At 53.3% G+C, this 18,205-nt stretch overlaps 1 protein-coding gene across 1 annotated transcript in view; it reads left to right on the top strand.

The window, feature by feature from the left end:
* The first annotated feature begins 2,880 nt into the window (after positions 1-2,880).
* The window catches only part of LOC140428633 (double-strand-break repair protein rad21 homolog), a 135,274-nt gene continuing 119,949 nt past the window's right edge, over positions 2,881-18,205 (top strand). The window contains exon 1 of the mRNA XM_072515300.1: positions 2,881-3,025. The gene's annotated coding sequence lies outside the window, so the exon portion shown is untranslated. The remainder of the gene's footprint in view (positions 3,026-18,205) is intronic.

Below are 18,205 nucleotides of genomic sequence, written 5' to 3'. Positions count from 1 at the left end.
GGGTGTGGGTTTGGGATTGGGTTTTGTGTGTGGGTGTGGGTTTGGGTTTGGGGTTGGGTTTTGGGTGTGGGTTTGGGTTGAGCTTTGGGTATGGGTTTGGGGTTGGGTTTTGGGTGTGCGTTTGGGGTTGGATTGTCGGTGTGGGGCTGGGTTTGGGGGTGGAACTTGATATCGGGGTGGGGTTTAGTTTTCGGATGAGTTTTGGTGCGGGGCTGGCTTTCGAGTTAAAGCTGGGTTTTTGGGGTGGGGTTGGGTTTAGGGTTGAATTCTCGTGCTGGGTGTGCTTGTTGAGTTTTGGTGGAGGGGTTGGTTTTGGGTTTTTTTTGGGGGGTTATGTTTGGGGTTTGGTTTTTGAGATGGGGGCTATGCTTGCGGCTGCGGCTGGGTTTCTGGGCATGAGGGACTGGGCTTTGGGTTGTGTTTTGGGGATGGGCTGGGTTTTTCGAGTTGGGGCTTGGTATTGGGTTGCGTTTTGGGGTTGAGTAGTGTTTGGGGTGGTGTTTGGTGCTGTATTGTGGGACTATGTTTTGGGGTTTGGCTGTGTTTGGGCTTGTGACTTGGGGGTGGGGTCGGGTTTGGGATGGGGCTGCGTTTGGGATTTGGTTTTGAGATGGGGTTATTTTTGGGCTTGTGTTTTGGGGTGTGACTGAACTTTGGGGGTGGAGCTGTGGTTTTGGGTTGAGTTATGCGGGCTGGGTTTTGGTTTGCGTTTTGGAATTGAGTTGAGTTTGGAGTTGTGTTTGGTGTTGAGTTTTGAGAGTGGAACTATTTTTTGGGTTGGGGATGTGTTTGGGGTCGTGTCTTGGGGGTGAGTTCGGGTTTGGGATGGGAGTATGCGTGGGGTTTGGTTTTGATATAATAATAATAATTGCTTATTGTCACAAGTAGGCTTCAATGAAGTATTTGTGAAAAGTCCCTAGTCGCCACATTCCGGCACCTGTTAGGGGAGGCCGAATGGTCTTTGGGCTTTGTTTGGGGTTGTGTTTTGGGAGAATGGCTGAGTTCTGGTGGTGGAACTGTGCTTATGGTTGAGTTATGCAGGCTGGACTGTGTTTTGGGTTGGGATTTGGGGGTGGTGCTGGGCCTGGGGTTGGATTTTGGGGCGGAGGATGTGTTTTGGAGGCTCAGCGTGGTTTTTCGTTATGTTTTGGGCTGGGGATAGTGTTTTGGGGATTGAAGCAAAATAAAAGCAAATTACTGCGGATGCTGGAATCTGAAACCAAAAGTGAAAATGCTGGAAAATCTCAGCAGGTCTGGCAGCATCTGTAAGGAGAGAAAAGAGCTAATGTTTCGAGTCCAGATAACCCTTTGTCAAAGCTAAAAGACATAGAAAGTGGGAGATATTTATACTGTAGGGTGAACAGTGGGGAAAAAGCATTTTTTAAACCTGTTTGTGTGTGTTCTTTGTATCTTCTGCCCAATGGAAGAAGTTGGAAGAGTGAATAATCCAGGTGGGTGGGGTCTTTGATTATGCTGCCCACTTTCCCAAGGAGCGGGAGGTGTAGATAGAGTCAATTGGATGGGAGGCAGGTTCGTGTGATGGACTGGGCTGTGTTCACGACTCTCTGTAGTTTCTTACGTTCTTGGCCATACCAGGCAGTTGCCATACCAGGCTGTGAAGCAGCCAGATAGGATGCTTTCTATGGTGCATCTGTAAAAATTGAAAAGAGTCCTTGTGGGTTAGGGGGTTGAGTTTGGGGTGGGACTAGAGGGTGGAGTTTGGGGGAGAGGATAGGTGTTGAGGTTGGGGCAGGGCAAGGTAGGAGTGGGGCTAGGTGTGCAGTTTTGGGGCGGGGCTCGTGGTTGAGTTTGGGGTGGGGCTAGAGGTGCGGCTGGGAGCAGGGTGGGTTTGGGGCTGAGGTGGGTTTGGGGTTCAGGGTGGGTTTGGGTTGGGGCTGAGGTGGGTTTGGGGTTCAGGGTGGGGTTTGGGTTTGGGGCTCAGGGTGGGTTTGGGCTGATGTGGATTTTGGGTTCAGGGTGGGGTTTGGGTTGGGGCTGAGGTGGGTTTGGGGTTCAGGGTGGGGTTTGGGGCTGAGGTGGGTTTGGGGCTCAGGGTGGGGTTTGGGGCTCAGGGTGGGTTTGGGGCTTAGGTGGGTTTGGGGTTCAGGGTGGGGTTTGGGTTGGGGCTGAGGCGGGTTTGGGGTTCAGGGTGGGGTTTCGGTTGGGGCTGAGGCGGGTTTGGGGTTCAGGGTGGGGTTGGGGCTGAGGCGGGTTTGGGGCTGAGGCGGGTTTGGGGTTCAGGGTGGGGTTTGGGTTGGGGTTGAGGTGGGTTTGGGGTTCAAGGTGGGGTTTGGGTTGGGGCTGAGGTGGGTTTGGGGCTGAGGTGGGTTTGTGGCTCAGGGTGGGTTTGGGTTGGGGCTGAGGTGGGTTTGGGGTTCAGGGTGGGTTTGGGTTGGGGCTGACGTGGGTTTGGGGCTGAGGTGGGTTTGTGGCTCAGGGTGGGTTTGGGTTGGGGCTGAGGTGGGTTTGGGGTTCAGGGTGGGGTTTGGGGCTCAGGGTGGGTTTGGGTTTGGGCTGATGTGGATTTTGGGTTCAGGGTGGGGTTTGGGTTGGGGCTGAGGTGGGTTTGGGGTTCAGGGTGGGGTTTGGGGCTGAGGTGGGTTTGGGGCTCAGGGTGGGGTTTGGGTTGGGGCTGAGGTGGGTTTGGGGTTCAGGGTGGGGTTTGGGGCTGAGGTGGGTTTGGGGCTCAGGGTGGGGTTTGGGTTTGGGGCTGAGGTGGGTTTGGGCTCAGGGCGGGGTTTGGGTTGGGGCTGAGGCGGGTTTGGGGCGGAGCTGGTTGTGAGATGGGGGCGGGGCAGAGCGTGGAGGTAGGGGGTGGGGCTGAGCGCTTATCACGTGCCGGTCAGGCGGCTCTGCCTAACGGCCGGCCGCGTGCTCTGCTCTCACCGTCACTGGGGCGCGTGCTGCTGCCGCCCGATCCGCGTGAACGGCTTTGGCGCCAACACCGAGAGACAAACGGCCTGAGGAAAGTCCGCTCGTCGCCCGGGGAACCGCACTGTCGCTGCATTTGGGGATTTTATTCCCAGTGAGTAGAATGGGAGCGTGCTTCTCATCCCCAGATCAGCGCCAGGTTTCCCCTCGCTAACTGAGGTAGATGGGTTGTGAATCAAGCCGGCAGCCGGTGCAAATTAATCAATGCAAAGCGGCCGAGCGGGGCGCGAGGAAATGCAACCGGTCATGGAGTTTGGGACCTTTCCCAAGACTCTGGTCGATGCGACTTCTTGCATTTCCCAACTGCGGAATTGGTAATCCTTCAATCAAATCAGTCATGGATCCGAATTCGCAAAGAAAAATGCGAAGATGCAACTTGTAGTTTGGAATTTTATCCTTCTGCGCATAATCGGTGCAATCCCATTGACCACATTTCCATGATGGCACAGAGCCCATCAAGCCCATACTGGGCACTCGGGGTGGATTTGAACAACCTGGAGAACATGTGGTAAAGGGTCAATGCCCCCTGCGGACACTGAGGTCAGGGTCAGTGCCCCCTGCGGACACTGAGTTCAGGGTCAGTGCCCCCTGCGGATACTTGAGTTCGGGGTCAATGCTCCCTGCGGACACTGAGTTCGGGGTCAGTGCTCCCTGCGGACACTGAGGTCAGGGTCAGTGTCCCCTGCGGACACTGAGGTCAGGGTCAGTGCCCCCTGGGGACACTGGGGTAAGGGTCAGTGCCCCCTGCGGACACAGGTCAGAGTCAGTGCCCCCTGCGGACACTGAGGTCAGGGTCAGTGCCCCCTGGGGACACTGAGGTCAGGGTCAGTGCCCCCTGCGGACACTGAGGTCAGGGTCAGTGCTCCCTGCGGACACTGAGGTCAGGGTCAGTGCCCCCTGGGGACACTGGGGTAAGGGTCAGTGCCCCCTGGGGACACTGGGGTAAGGGTCAGTGCCCCCTGCGGACACTGAGGTCAGAGTCAGTGCCCCCTGCGGACACTGAGGTCAGAGTCAGTGCCCCCTGCGGACACTGAGGTCAGGGTCAGTGCCCCCTGCGGACGCTGAGGTCAGGGTCAGTGCCCCCTGCGGACACTGAGGTCAGGGTCAGTGCCCCCTGCGGACACATTGGGTGCAGGGTCAGTGCCCCCTGCGGACACTGAGGTCAGGGTCAGTGCCCCCTGCGGACATTCTGGGTGCAGGATCACTGCACTCTGCGGACTCTCTGAGTGCAGGGTCAGTGTCCCCTGCGGTCATACTGGAAGCAGGGTCAGTGCCCTCTGTGGACGCAGGGTCATCGTCCTTTGCGGATTCTGTGTGGAGGGTCAGTGCCCGCTGCAGACACTGAGTTCAGGGTCAGTGTCCCCTGCGGACACTTGAGTTCAGGGTCAGTGTCCCCTGCGGACACTTGAGTTCAGGGTCAGTGTCCCCTGCGGACACTTGAGTTCAGGGTCAGTGTCCCCTGCGGACACTTGAGTTCAGGGTCAGTGTCCCCTGCGGGCACAGAGTTCAGGGTCAGTGCCCCATGCGGACACTGAGTTCATGGTCAGTGCCCCCTGCGGACACTGAGGTCAGGGTCAGTGCCCCCTGCGGACACTGAGGTCAGGGTCAGTGCCCCCTGCGGACACTGAGGTCAGGGTCAGTGCCCCCTGCGGACACTGAGGTCAGGGTCAGTGCCCCCTGCGGACACTGAGGTCAGGGTCAGTGCCCCCTGCGTACACTGAGGTCAGGGTCAGTGCCCCCTGCGGACACTCTGGGTGCAGGGTCAGTGCCCTCTGCGGACACTCTGGGTGCAGGTTCAGTGCCCTCTGCGGACATTCTGGGTGCAGGATCAATGCCCCCTGTGGACACACTGGACGCAGGGTCAGTGTCCCCTGCGGACCCACTGTGTGCAGGATCACTGCACTCTGCGGACACTGAAGTCAGGGTCAGTGTCCCCTGCGGACCCACTGGGTGCAGGATCAGTGCACTCTGCGGACTGTCTGGGTGCAGGGTCACTGCCCCCTACGGACACTCTGGGCGCAGGGTCACTGCCCCCTGCAGACACTGAGTTCAGGGTCAGTGCACCCTGCGGACACAGTTCAGGGTCAGTGTCCCCTACGGACACACTGGGTGCAGGGTCAGTGCCCTCTGCGGACATTTTGGGTGCAGGATCACTGCACTCTGCGGACATCCTGGGTGCAGGATCACTGCACTCTGCGCACATTCTGGGTGCAGGGGTCAGTGCCCTCTGCGGACACTCTGGGTGCAGGATCACTGTACTCTGCGGACATTCTGGGTGCAGGATCACTGCACTCTGCGGACATTCTGGGTGCAGGATCACTGCCCCCTGTGGACACTCTGGGCGCAGGGGCAGTGCCCCCTGCGTACACTGAGTGCAGGGTCAGTGTCCCCTGCGGACCCACTGAGTGCAGGATCAGTGCACTCTGCGGACTGTCTGGGTGCAGGGTCACTGCCCCCTACGGACACTCTGGGCGCAGGGTCACTGCCCCCTGCGGACACTCTGGGTGCAGGATCAGTGCATTCTGCGGACTGTCTGGGTGCAGGTCACTGCCCCCTGCGGACACTCTGGGTGCAGGGTCAGTGCCCTCTGTGACACTCTGGGTGCAGGGTCACTGCCCTCTGTGACACTCTGGGTGCAGGGTCACTGCCCCCTGCGGACCCTCTGGTGCAGGGTTACTGCCCCCTGCGGACCCTCTGGGGCAGGGTCAGTGCCCTCTGACACTCTGGGTGCAGGGTCACTGCCCCCTGCGGACCCTTTGGTGCAGGATCACTGCCCCCTGCGGACCCTCTGGTGCAGGGTCACTGCCCCCTGTGGACACTCTGGGTGCAGGGTCACTGCCCCCTGCAGACCCTCTGGGTGCAGGGTCACTGCCCCCTGCAGACCCTCTGGTGCAGGGTCACTGCCCCCTGCGGACACTCTGGGTGCAGGGTCACTGCCCCGTGCGGACCCTCTGGGTGCAGGGTCACTGCCCCCTGCAGACCCTCTGGTGCAGGGTCATTGCCCCCTGCGGACACTCTGGTGCAGGGTCAGTGCACCCTGCGGACAGTCTGGTGCAGGGTCAGTAAACCCTGCGGACACACTGGGTGCAGGATCAGTGCACTCTGCGGACTGTCTGGGTGCAGGGTCTCTGCCCCCCTGCGGACATTCTGGGCGCAAGGTCAGTGCCCCTGGATCCGGGAAGCAGGGTCAGTACCCCCGGCGGACTCTCTGGACGCAGGGTCAGTGTCGCCTGCTGACTCTCTGGGTGCATGGTTAGTGCCCCCGGACTTTATGGACACACGATCAGTGCGTCTGGACACAGGGTCAGTGCCTCCTGTGGACACACTGGGCGCTGGGTCAGTGCCCCCAGCCTCTATGGACACATGATCAGTGTCTCTGGGTGCAGGGTCAGTGCCCCCTGCGGACACACTGGATGCATGGTCAGTGCCCCCTGCGGACTCACTGGACGCAGGGTCAGTGCCCCCCCACGGATTGTCTTGGCGCAGGGTCAGTACCACATACTCTGGGCGTCAAGGCCAGTGCCACGTATTCTGGGTGCAGAATCAGTGCCCCCTGCGGACTGTTGAGGCGCAGGGTCAGTGCCACGTATTTTGGGTGCAGAATCAGTGCCACATATTCTGGGTGCAGAGTCAGTGCCCCCTGCGGACTGTTGAGGCGCAGGGCCCGTGCCCCACACTCTCTGGGGCAATGGAGTCAGTGCCCCATACTCTGGGGACTTTCTGGTCCCGCTGCCGTCGACGGGGTTTCCCATTGCTCCCATCCGCTGGGGAAAACGCGTCATGGTTTTGCTGTCAGCGGGACGGTTGAATCCCACGACATGAACGGCTGGATAATCCGGCCACTCAGTAGTGTTGCTCCAAATGTAGTTACTAAGCGCCGAGCCACTGCATTCACAAACTGTAAAGTAGGCTGCCATAATTTATATGAATGTGCAGCTTTCTTGTGTAGCAACACTCAAATATAACTGCTAGAGTAACATTTGAATCATAATTCCATTATATTAAATTGAAGACAAGCTACAAAAGTTATATACAGATAATGCTGCAAGGTTGTCCATTATATAGCGGTAGCCAAGATCACAAGAATATAATGCCATTGAAGGTTGTATCTGAATCATTTGATAAGATAATTTTTCCAAGTGCTTCACGTAATGGTTAAAGTGATATGGCATATTACCACATCAAAAGCCTTCAAAGTCCTTTGCATGAAAATTACTTTTGAAATGCAGTGACTGTTACGTATGTAAATATTGAAGCCATTTTGCACTAATGATATCAACAGGTTTTGATGTGAATTTTTGGTGAAGTTGGCTGAAGACTAAGGTAACATGCACTTCTTCAAGCGCCTTGGGACCTTTAACATTTATCAGAATAGGCAGACCGTAACTAGATTTAACATCTCATCCAACAGATGGCAGCGAGAACAATGAAGCGCTCCCATCGGTACTGCACTGAAATCATAATCTTCTGCAGAGGGACATTGCTTTCAACCTGGTCATTCTCATAACCCGCACGCGACCTACGGGGACGGACCAATTAGCCACCCAGTGAGCCTCGTAGAACATGAGGGGCGGGGGCCCATCAGCGGAGTCATTGGACTCCAGGATAAAAGCTGGCCCACCTGGGTGCCGAGTATGAGTAGTCCCGGCTGGTACCTGGAGTGGATTGTGTAAATAGTTTACTTGTAAAATAAAGTTTCTTTACGCCTCTCGTTTTGGATTCCTCTGTGGTCGCTAAATTGGCGACGAGGATAAAAGTGAAGCTACAGTCGGCATTGTTAACCTGGAAGATGGTCATCTCTTCGCATTGCCAGAATAAGGTTTGCACTGACTTCAAAATGCCACTCTTTGTGAGACTTGATGTGTTTGATTTACTTTTACAGGGCTATAAGTGGTGACGAGCGGCAGACAGTGGAGCCCCCCCTTCAGCGTGATAAAAACATACCCATCAGCTCAACACTTTGAAGAGCTGATAGCCCTCGCGGCGAACCTTTATGACCTAAGCCATTGGTCATCATGCAACGTTACCAGTTTAACACAGCTAAGAGGACCCCAGGGGAGTCTGTCATCGAGTTCGTAACACATTTGAGGAAACCGGCTGAATTTTGTGATTATGGCCCTTCCCTTCCCGAAATGCTGCGAGACCGTTTGGTTTGTGGCGTGAACAGTATGACGACGCAATAAAAGTTACTGGTCAAGTCGTTATTGGATCTTAAGAAGCCGTAGAAATGTTACTTTAGAGAAAGTGCAGAAAAGGGAATACAGGAGCTCCCAAGGCATGGAAGTGAACAGTGTGGGACGTAGCCCTTCCCATTGGTACTGACGTATCAATTCAGGCCACGGATCTAGGACTGAATTGCCGAGGCAAGATACGTCCCCCAAATCCATAGAGGGAGATCCCAGACGATATGAGACGTGTGGCAGGAGAAGTCTCAGGGAGCGAAGCCACAGGGCGTCCAATAAACTCGCCGTCCTACCCGGGGTAGGCATCAACCCAGCATTTTTCATTTGGAGCAGCCCAATGGCGAATGCATGCAGCTGAACTGCATTGCGGTACCCCAAATTGCTGCCAGTCGGATCACCCTTCAAGTAAACGGTCACCTTCTCGTAATCGAATTGCAAACGGGAGCCGCAGTCTCGGTCATAGGTAAACAAACTTCAGGTCAGAAAATCTGGAGTGAAAACTCAGCTTGTGCATCGGCAGAGATGCACGACGGTTTTCAGTCTGAACCTGAGACTGCCAGATTGTGGGATGTGATCTGTGCGTAACTTTGGTGGGGTGGGGCCCTTGCCGGCTCAACAGAGATCAGGGCGCCATCTTTCTGCGATTGAAAATAAACTCCCACCCCAACAGACATAGAGGACCCCACCCACAGGCATCGGGGTGGCAAACAGCGGCCCACCCCTCCCATCACCGGAGCATATGGGCATGTCACCAAACAAACAAGTATCTGGGAATCTTTCCCCGCCTCACCCCGCAAGTATCGGGGCACTCTTCCCACATCTCAACACTCAAGTAACGGGGCATTCCGCTCACAAACATAGGAATTAGGAGCAAATTAGGAGGCAATTTAGCCCTTCGAGCCTGCTCCGCTATTAAATTAGGACATGACTAATCTCTTCCTGGTCTAAAATCCACCTCCCTGCCTGTTCCCTAAATCAGAAATATATCTATCTCCTTGAAACCACTTAATAACTCAGATTCCACCGCACTATGGGGCAGCGAATACCACAAATTTGCCACCCTCTGCGAGAAGTAGTTCCTCCTCATCGCCGTTCTAACTAAATCTGCCACCTTAACCTATATGTGACCTCTCGTTCTAACAAGCATCACCCCCCCCCCATCCCGACATAAAGGGAACCCTGCCCTCCCTAATCGGACTCCCGGACGCCCGTCCTGGCATTGTGCGGCCATGTCCCTCACCACCGGGGGGGCTGTACTTACCTGTATGCCCCGGGCGTGGTCGTCAGAATTAATTTTTGTTTTTGAAAACCTGTGGTGATTCTGACTGGATGGATGATATGGAGAGGGTGGAAGTAGTGGCATTAATCTCTAATGCAATGCAAATTTATTATAAAATATGCTAATCAGTGTGTGTCCTTCCTGGGCGTGAACATTAGTGCGTCATTGGAGGGGGCCAGGAAGATTATAAACTGAAAACCCGCTGGCGCAAAATCCGTTTTGGGCCTCTTGGAGATTTAGCTGCCATTACGAGATTTGCGCCCGCGTCTAGTGCAGCTGCTAGATCAAGGCCATTATTTTTAAATGTGTGTTTGCATAATATAACAAAAGCCTTGTTTTTGTGTACATTTCCTGTTTAGTCAGTTCTTGTCATTTCTATCAGGCTAATACTCTATTACTGTTGAAAGTATTTGTACTATATTTAACACATCAAAGAATTCTCATTTCATTCAGAAGGCATTTGTCCACCGCACCCATTTGAGGCTTGCAATTTTGCTGTTATCCAATGTTTCCCTTCCAACTGGCTATAGCTTGCTCGAACCGGAGCCCCACAGTCCTGAAATTGCATTTATGTGCTTTTGATCTGGGCCATCAATTCACAGAGTACCCGAGATAGAATATCCGCATATTATGTGTGTTTTTCATTCTCCCATTGTCTTGTACATGAAGAGTGTGGTAGTCACCACTGTTTGTATAATACTTGTATTAAAGGTAATACGGTAAGGCTCCTGTACTACAGGTACGAGGGTAGATCCCTGCCTGCTGGTTCCGCCCAGTAGGCGGAGTATAAATGTGTGTGCACACCGAGCTGCTCCCATTTCTGGTAGCAGCTGCAGGAGGAAACATACCTCTGCTTAATAAAGCCTCGATTACTCTCGTCTCGTCGTAATTGATAGTGCATCAATTTATTAAGCAGAGATATTACAGCGATGGAACTACGCATCAAGCCTGATCGCCGACAGCTGCACCCGCAAGCAGCCAACGCTGCGTCGGCCTTCGACCACTGGCTCGCTTGTTTCAAGAGCTACCTCCGATCCGCGATGGACCAATCCTCGGAAGAACAGAAACTCCAGGTCCTTTACTCACTGGTAAGCTCCAATATTTTTCCCCTTATCCGGGATGTGCCTACTTACACGGAAGCAATGGAGCTCCTGAAGGGACATTATATTCCCGTACCAGCCTCCCCAAACAAGCGCCGGAATGTGGCGACTAGGGGCTTTTCACAGTAACTGTGCAGCACGGTAGCATTGTGGGTAGCACAATTGCTTCACAGCTCCAGGGTCCCAGGTTCGATTCCGGCTTGGGTCACTGTGCGGAGTCTGCACATGCTCCCCGTGTGTGCGTGGGTTTCCTCCGGGTGCTCCGGTTTCCTCCCACAGTCCAAAGATGTGCAGGTTAGATGGATTGGCCATGATAAATTGCCCTTAGTGTCCAAAATTGCCCTTAGTGTTGGGTGGGGTTACTGGGTTATGGGGATAGGGTGGAGGTGTTGACCTTGGGTAGGGTGCTCTTTCCAAGAGCCGGTGCAGACTCGATGGGCTGAATGGCCTCCTTCTGCACTATAAATTCCATGTATGTATGTCTATGTAACTTCAGTTGAAGCCTACTTGTGACAAGCGATTTAAAAAATATTCGCCCAATCAACAAACTGTACGCTAGGCACCTCCTGTCCACGAGACAGCAACTCCCGGTGAGTCTTTAGATGATTTCCGGTGTGTGCACATCCTGGCGAGGAACTGTGATTGCCAGGCAGTTTCGGCAGTCGAATATACTGAACTTTTAATCAGGGACGATTTTGTTACGGGCATGAGATCAGCGTACATCCGCCAGCGCCTATTAGAAGGGAGTACCCTCGACCTTGCGGCAACCAGACAGCTCGCACACTCACTGACTGTTGCCTCCCGTAACGTACAGTCGTACGCCCCCGACCGCACGGCGCCCTCATGGACATCGTGGGCCCCACCAGCGGCCGCCCCCAGCCAACCCCAAGCCTGCGCCGCGCGGCAGCCAACCAACCCCGGGGGCCCAAATACTATTCTGCGGGCAGACAAAGCACGCCCAGCAGCGCTGCCCGGCGCGGAGCGCAATCTGCAAGGCCTGCGGGAAGAAGGGACATTTCGCTGCGGTCTGCCAGGCCCGGTCGATCACCGCTGTATCCAGGCCCATTGTTCCTGCAACCCCCACGTGCGACCCGTGGGCGCCACCATTTTCGTCCCCATCTGCCATCTTCCTCCCATCAGACCATGTGCAGCCCGTAGGTGCCGCCATCTTTAACACCGTCCGCCATGGGCGCCGCCATCTTCGGCGCCATTTTGGATGCCGCCTCAGGACCCCGGCTCATCGGGCACCTCATCTGGCCGCTCATCGCCTGCCACCGCGGACCCCTACCACCCCTCACCTTATGCGGCCTCACGACCCTTAAGGTCGACCTACCTCCCCTGTTTGCAAACCTCATCCCGGATTGGAAACCCGTAGCCACCAGGAGCAGATGGTACAGTGCCCAGGAAAAGAATGCCACGGGTGTGCCAGCCTGGTTGAGGGTGGCGGTCCAGCGGCTGCGGTGGGAATGTATAATTGAGGCCAGCAACAGCCCCTGGAGAGCCCAAGGGGCAGTCACTCACCTCACCTGTCATTCAGCTCTTTTGTCCATGTTTTGTCCTGGCAGGTAAGTGCGGGGGCGGTCCTCAGGAGGGGGGGGGGGATCCGACCCTGGGGAGGGGGCCCACGGTGGCCTGGCCCGTGATCGGGGCCTACCGATCTGCGGGCGGGCATGGTCCGTGGGGGGACTTCTTTCCTCCGCGCCGTGCCCCTGTAGGGCCCCGCCATATTGCCCGTGGGCCGGTGCGGAGAAGAGAACCCCTGAGCATGCGCAGAAATACGCCGAGCGGTTTGCGCATGTGTGGACAAGCGATTCCACAACGAACACATCAGATCTAAGCTCAGCAGTCCTGCCACATCCAGCCGTGAATGGTGGTGAACAATTAAACAACTCACTGGAGGAGGAGGCTCCACAAATATCGCCATCCTCAATGATGGAGGAGCCCAGCACATATGTGCAAAAGACAAGACAAGACACAAGCATTTGCAACAATCATCAGCCAGAAGTGCCGAGTGGATGATCCATCTTGGTGTCCTCAGCATCAGAGATGTCAGTCTTCAGCCAATACGATTCGCTCCACAAGATGTCACAAAACGGCTGAAGGCACCGGACACAGGCTATGGGCCCTGACAATATTGCGGCAATAGTACTGAAGACGTGTGCTCCAGAACTTGCTGAACATTTAGCCAAGCTTTTTCAGTACATCCTCAACACTGGCATGCACCCGGCAATGTGGAATGTTGCCCAGATGATTCCTGTACTCGTGGGAAAGGACAAATCCAACCCAGTCAATTACCGCCCCATCATCTAATCTCCATCATCAACAAAGTGATGGAAGGAGTCATCAACAGTGGTATCAAGCGACACTTACTTAGCAATAGCCTGCTCACTGATGCTCAGTTTGGGTTTCGTCAGGGTCACTCAGCACCTGACCACATTACAGCCTTGGTTCAAACATGGACAAAAGAGCTGAATGACAGGTGAGTTGAGAGTGACTGCCCTTGATATCAAGGCAGCATTTGACTGAGGATGGCATCAAGGAACCCGAGCAAAACTGGAGTCAATGTGAATGAGGGAAAACTCCGCTGGCTGGAGTCATACCTGGCACTTCCTCAGAGTAGTGTCCTGAACCCAACCATCTTCAGCTGCTTCATCAATGACCTCCCTTCCATCATAAGGACAGAAATCAGAAGTTTGCAGATGACTGCACAATGTTCAGCACCATTCACGACTCCTCAGATACTGAAGCAGTCCATGTCCAGGCTTCGGCTGACAAGTGGCAAGTTAAACTCATGCCACACAAGTTCCAGGTATTAACCAACCTCTTCAAGAGAGGATCTAACCATCGCCCCTTGGCATTCAATGGCATTACCGTCATTGAATCCCCCACAATCAACATCCTGGAGGTTACCATTGATCAGAAACTGAACTGGACTAGCCATATTAATACTGTGGCTACCAGAGCACGTCAAAGGCTAGGAATCTTGCAGCAAGTAACTCGCTTCCTGACCCCACACCATCAAAGCCTGTCCACCATCTCCAAGGCACAATTCAGGAGTATGATGGAACACTCTCCACTTGCCTGGATGTGTGCAGCTCCAGCAACACTAAAGCTCAACACCATCCAGGAAAAAGCATCCTGCTTGATTGCTTTCCCTTCCACAAACATTGAATTCCTCTACTACTGACGAACTGTGGCAAACGTGTTGCCAACTACAAGATGCACTGCAGGTTCCTTAGGCCACGGTTCCTTAGGCGGCACCTTCCAAATTCATCACCACTGCCATCTAGAAGGACAAGAGCAGCAGAAAGCTGGGAACCCATCACCCGGAGGTTCTCCTCCCAAGTAATTTACGTCCCCGACTTGGAAATCGCCGTTCCTTCATTGTTGCTGGGTCAAAATCCTGGAACTCCCTCCATCACAGCACTGTGGGTGTAGCTACAGCTGAGAGACTGCAGCGGTTCAAGAAGGCAACTTGCCACCATCTTGTGAAGGGCAACTGGGGATGGGCAATAAATGCTGGCCTAACAACGACACAGATCCCTCAAATTAATTTTTTTAAACTGGAAAAAAGGTTTTCAAGACAGAAAATGAATGTAAATGTATTATTTTTCATTATAACATAGATATAGTCAATGCCCCATGGCATTGTGGATAGGAGTGTTCAAATGAAATGGGGTTTACAGCCTGTGGGACAATTGGAACAGAGAGTATAATACCTGCTGGATGGAGTTTATAATTATAGCTTTACCAGTTTGCATGAACAGTTTCCATTATAAATATGGGCCAAAGAATATAAATGGTAAACTTGATAGGAATCACATGCAGATGTAAAAGTTCAAAATATTTAGCTAAATATATACATAGCATGTTTTAAATAATAAACTTGACTCATTGTTATCTGTGGAAGGCAGTTTGTTTTGGAAGTAGATGTTCTGGCCAACATTTATGTATCATTGAATTGTGTGATCATGTGCTCATAAAAATATTTCTCTCGGACTAATCTTTGTGGATTAGGAAGAAGACCGTACCCTGATTTGAACAGCCAGCCAACATATCAGTGCCACCCGCCCCAACAGCCCTGTACCCACTCATACCCACTATTACACCCTCGGCGGTAAGAGCTGCCCAAAGTAAACCCGTGGAAAGCGGCGGGCCCCGACGGTGTCCCTGGGTGAGCACGCAGAGCCTGCACTGACCAGCTGGCGAGTATTCGTAGATAAATTCAACACCTCACTTCTCCGCTCCGAAGTCCCCACCTGTTTCACGAAGACCACCATAATACCAGTACCAAAAAAGAACAAGGTAGCGTGCCTCAAAGACTACCGACCGGTGGCCCTGACGTACGTTATCAGGAAATGCTTTGAGCGCCTAGTCACGAGATGGATCAACACCAGCCTCCCAGACAGTCTCAATCCATTGTAGTTCGCCTACCGTGGCAACCGATCAACAGCAGATGCTATCTCTCTGGCCCTACAATCAACACTCGAACATCTCGACAACAAGGACACCTACAGACTGCTGTTCATTGACTGCAGCTCCGCCTTCAACACCAGATCCTGGCGGCGAGTGTAAATCCAGAGCTATATGTTATTTGATAGAAATGTTTATAATTATGAAGTGGAGATGCCACTAGCTTCCGAAAGCTAGTGACATCGAAACAAACCTGTTGGACTTTAACCTGGTGTTGTAAGACTTCGTACTATAATTATGAAGGGATGGAATTATGGAAGAAATAGACCTTTCCAATGGTTGAAGGATCCAGAAAGATGGGACATTGGAAATCTTTTACATTAAACCTTACAACAAAGAACAGGAGGAACCTTTTTACACCGACGGTTGTCAGGCTATAATGTACTTCTGGAGTTAGTGATTGAGACAGAGCATGTCAACATTTGAGAAGAGTTTAGATAGATGGCCGAAAGAAAGAAGGCTGAATAGATTTGTAAACACATAGGATTCGAACTACTACTCACCAACATGAATTGACTGTGCCAAATGGTGGCCTGTTTCCATGTTGTAATTTTTATATACTTTCTATTTAATATTTTGAATGAATAAAGATTTAGCCCATGAGACCTGCTTTTTCCAGCAACTCAAGCATAAATTACATTGTTATGGATCCTCTTCAAGAAATGTGATATTCTTTCTGATATTTACCACTTATCCTAATTCTAAGCATTTTATACATTCAAGAAAGAATATTATTGCATGGTAGGTCATTTGCCCTATTGTTTCTTTGTTCTTTGAAAGTGCTATCCATTGGACTTCCGGGTGCGGCGATGACCAGCTGAGTCGCACGTTTCGGCAGCTCCCTGTGAAACGGACTTTTGGGCTCTTGATAGGAGCCCCAACGGCAATTTTGATGGCTAAAAACACTGTGCGGTAAACCAGAAGGGAATCCCCCCTGGATACGGATGGAAAAAGGAGGAGAGAGTGGCCAGATTGCAGTGGATCCTTTAGAACAGCGGCAAGGAAGGCAAGCAAAAACCAAGATGGCGTCGGAAGGTGGCAGTTTAACATGGGGCCCTGAACAACAAGAGTTCTTGAAATGCTGTGTGGAGGAGATAAAAAAGGAAATGAAGAAAGAGCTGTTGGCCCCGATACTACAGGCGATCGAAGGGCTAAAGGAGGAACAAAAGACCCAGGAGCGGGAGCTTCGGGTCGTGAAGGCAAAGGCAGCCGAGAATGAGGACGATATACAGGGCCTGGTGGTGAAGACGGAGACGCAGGAGGCACATCAGAAACGATGTGTGGAAAGGTTGGAGGCACTGGAAAACAACGCAAGGAGGAACAACCTGAGGATTCTTGGTCTTCCTGAAGGTGTGGAGGGAGCGGACGTCGGGGCATATGTGAGCACGATGCTGCACTCGTTAATGGGAGCGGAGGCCCCGGCGGGTCCGTTGGAGGTGGAGGGAACATACCGAGTGATGGCGCGAGGACCGAGAGCAGGAGAAATTCCCAGAGCCATAGTGGTGAGATTCCTCCGTTTTAAGGATAGAGAAATGGTCCTTAGATGGGCGAAGAAAACTCGGAGCAGTAAATGGGAGAACGCGGTGATCCGCGTTTACCAAGACTGGAGTGCGGAGGTGGCGAGAAGGAGGGCGAGCTTTAATCGGGCCAAGGCGGTGCTTCATAAAAAGAAGATAAAATTTGGAATGCTGCAACCGGCAAGACTGTGGGTCACATATCGAGGGAGGCACCACTACTTTGAGACGGCGGATGAAGCGTGGACTTTTATTGTGGAAGAAAAACTGGAATGAGCGGGTTATTAAAAAGAACGTTCGAACAAAGTGGTGGGGCGAATGTGGGGGGCAAAGAGGAGTTTTATGTACTAATCCTGCGATGTGGTAACTATTCTCTCTCCCACAGGTGGTGATGGGGGGAGGTGGAGGAGATGGGGCGTTGGCCATTGGGGGCGGGGCCAAGGGAGAAGCGCGGGCTTGGTTCCCGCGCTATGATAATCATGGCGGGAAGAGAGAAGCAGGAAGGAGGGGGCGTCGCACGGTGCGAGCCGAGGTCACGGGGGGAAGCCGAGGTCAGCCAGAGTTTGCTGACTTCTGGGAGCAACATGGGGGGAGTAATTACGCTAGCAGGGGATCTAGCGGGGGGGGGGGTGGGAGGGGGGAATTACTGGGTTGCTGCTGCTGGGGAGAGGGGGGAGCTGGTATGGGAGAGGATGGGCGGGGGGGCACCGCCTGGGGGAGATACAGCTGCGTGGGAACTGGGTGAGGAGCTGGAAAAAGGTGATGGCTAATCGACAAGGGGGGGGGTAGGAAGCCCCCCAACTCGGCTGATCACGTGGAACGTGAGAGGGCTGAACGGGCCGATAAAGAGGGCACGGGTACTCGCACACCTTAAGAAACTTAAGGCAGATGTGGTTATGTTACAGGAAACGCACCTGAAACTGATAGACCAGGTTAGGCTACGCAAAGGATGGGTGGGGCAGGTGTTCCATTCGGGGCTAGATGCGAAAAACAGGGGGGTGGCTATATTAGTGGGGAAGCGGGTAATGTTCGAGGCAAAGACTATAGTGGCGGATAACGGGGGCAGATACGTGATGGTGAGTGGCAAACTACAGGGGGAGACGGTGGTTTTGGTAAACGTATATGCCCCGAACTGGGATGATGCCAATTTTATGAGGCGGATGCTAGGACGCATTCCGGACCTAGAGATGGGAAAGCTGATAATGGGGGGAGATTTTAATACGGTGTTGGAACCAGGGCTGGATAGGTCGAAGTCCAGGACTGGAAGGAGGCCGGCAGCAGCCAAGGTGCTTAAAGATTTTATGGAGCAGATGGGAGGTGTAGACCCGTGGAGATTTAGCAGACTTAGGAGTAAGGAGTTCTCGTTTTTCTCCTATGTCCATAAAGTCTACTCGCGAATAGACTTTTTTGTGCTGGGTAGGGCATTGATCCCGAAGGTGAGGGGAACGGAGTATACGGCTATAGCCATTTCGGATCACGCTCCACACTGGGTGGACTTGGAGATAGGGGAGGAAACAGGAGGGCGCCCACCCTGGAGAATGGACATGGGACTAATGGCAGATGAGGGTGTGTGTCTAAGGGTGAGGGGGTGCATTGAAAAGTACTTGGAACTCAATGATAATGGGGAGGTCCAGGTGGGAGTGGTCTGGGAGGCGTTGAAGGCGGTGGTTAGAGGGGAGCTGATATCAATAAGGGCACATAAAGGGAAGCAGGAGAGTAAGGAAC

This window comes from Scyliorhinus torazame, chromosome 8 (genome assembly GCF_047496885.1).
Source record: "Scyliorhinus torazame isolate Kashiwa2021f chromosome 8, sScyTor2.1, whole genome shotgun sequence".
NCBI lineage: Eukaryota > Metazoa > Chordata > Chondrichthyes > Carcharhiniformes > Scyliorhinidae > Scyliorhinus > Scyliorhinus torazame.
Note: the sequence above shows the minus strand (reverse complement) of the source record. Positions and strands in the feature narration are given on the sequence as shown.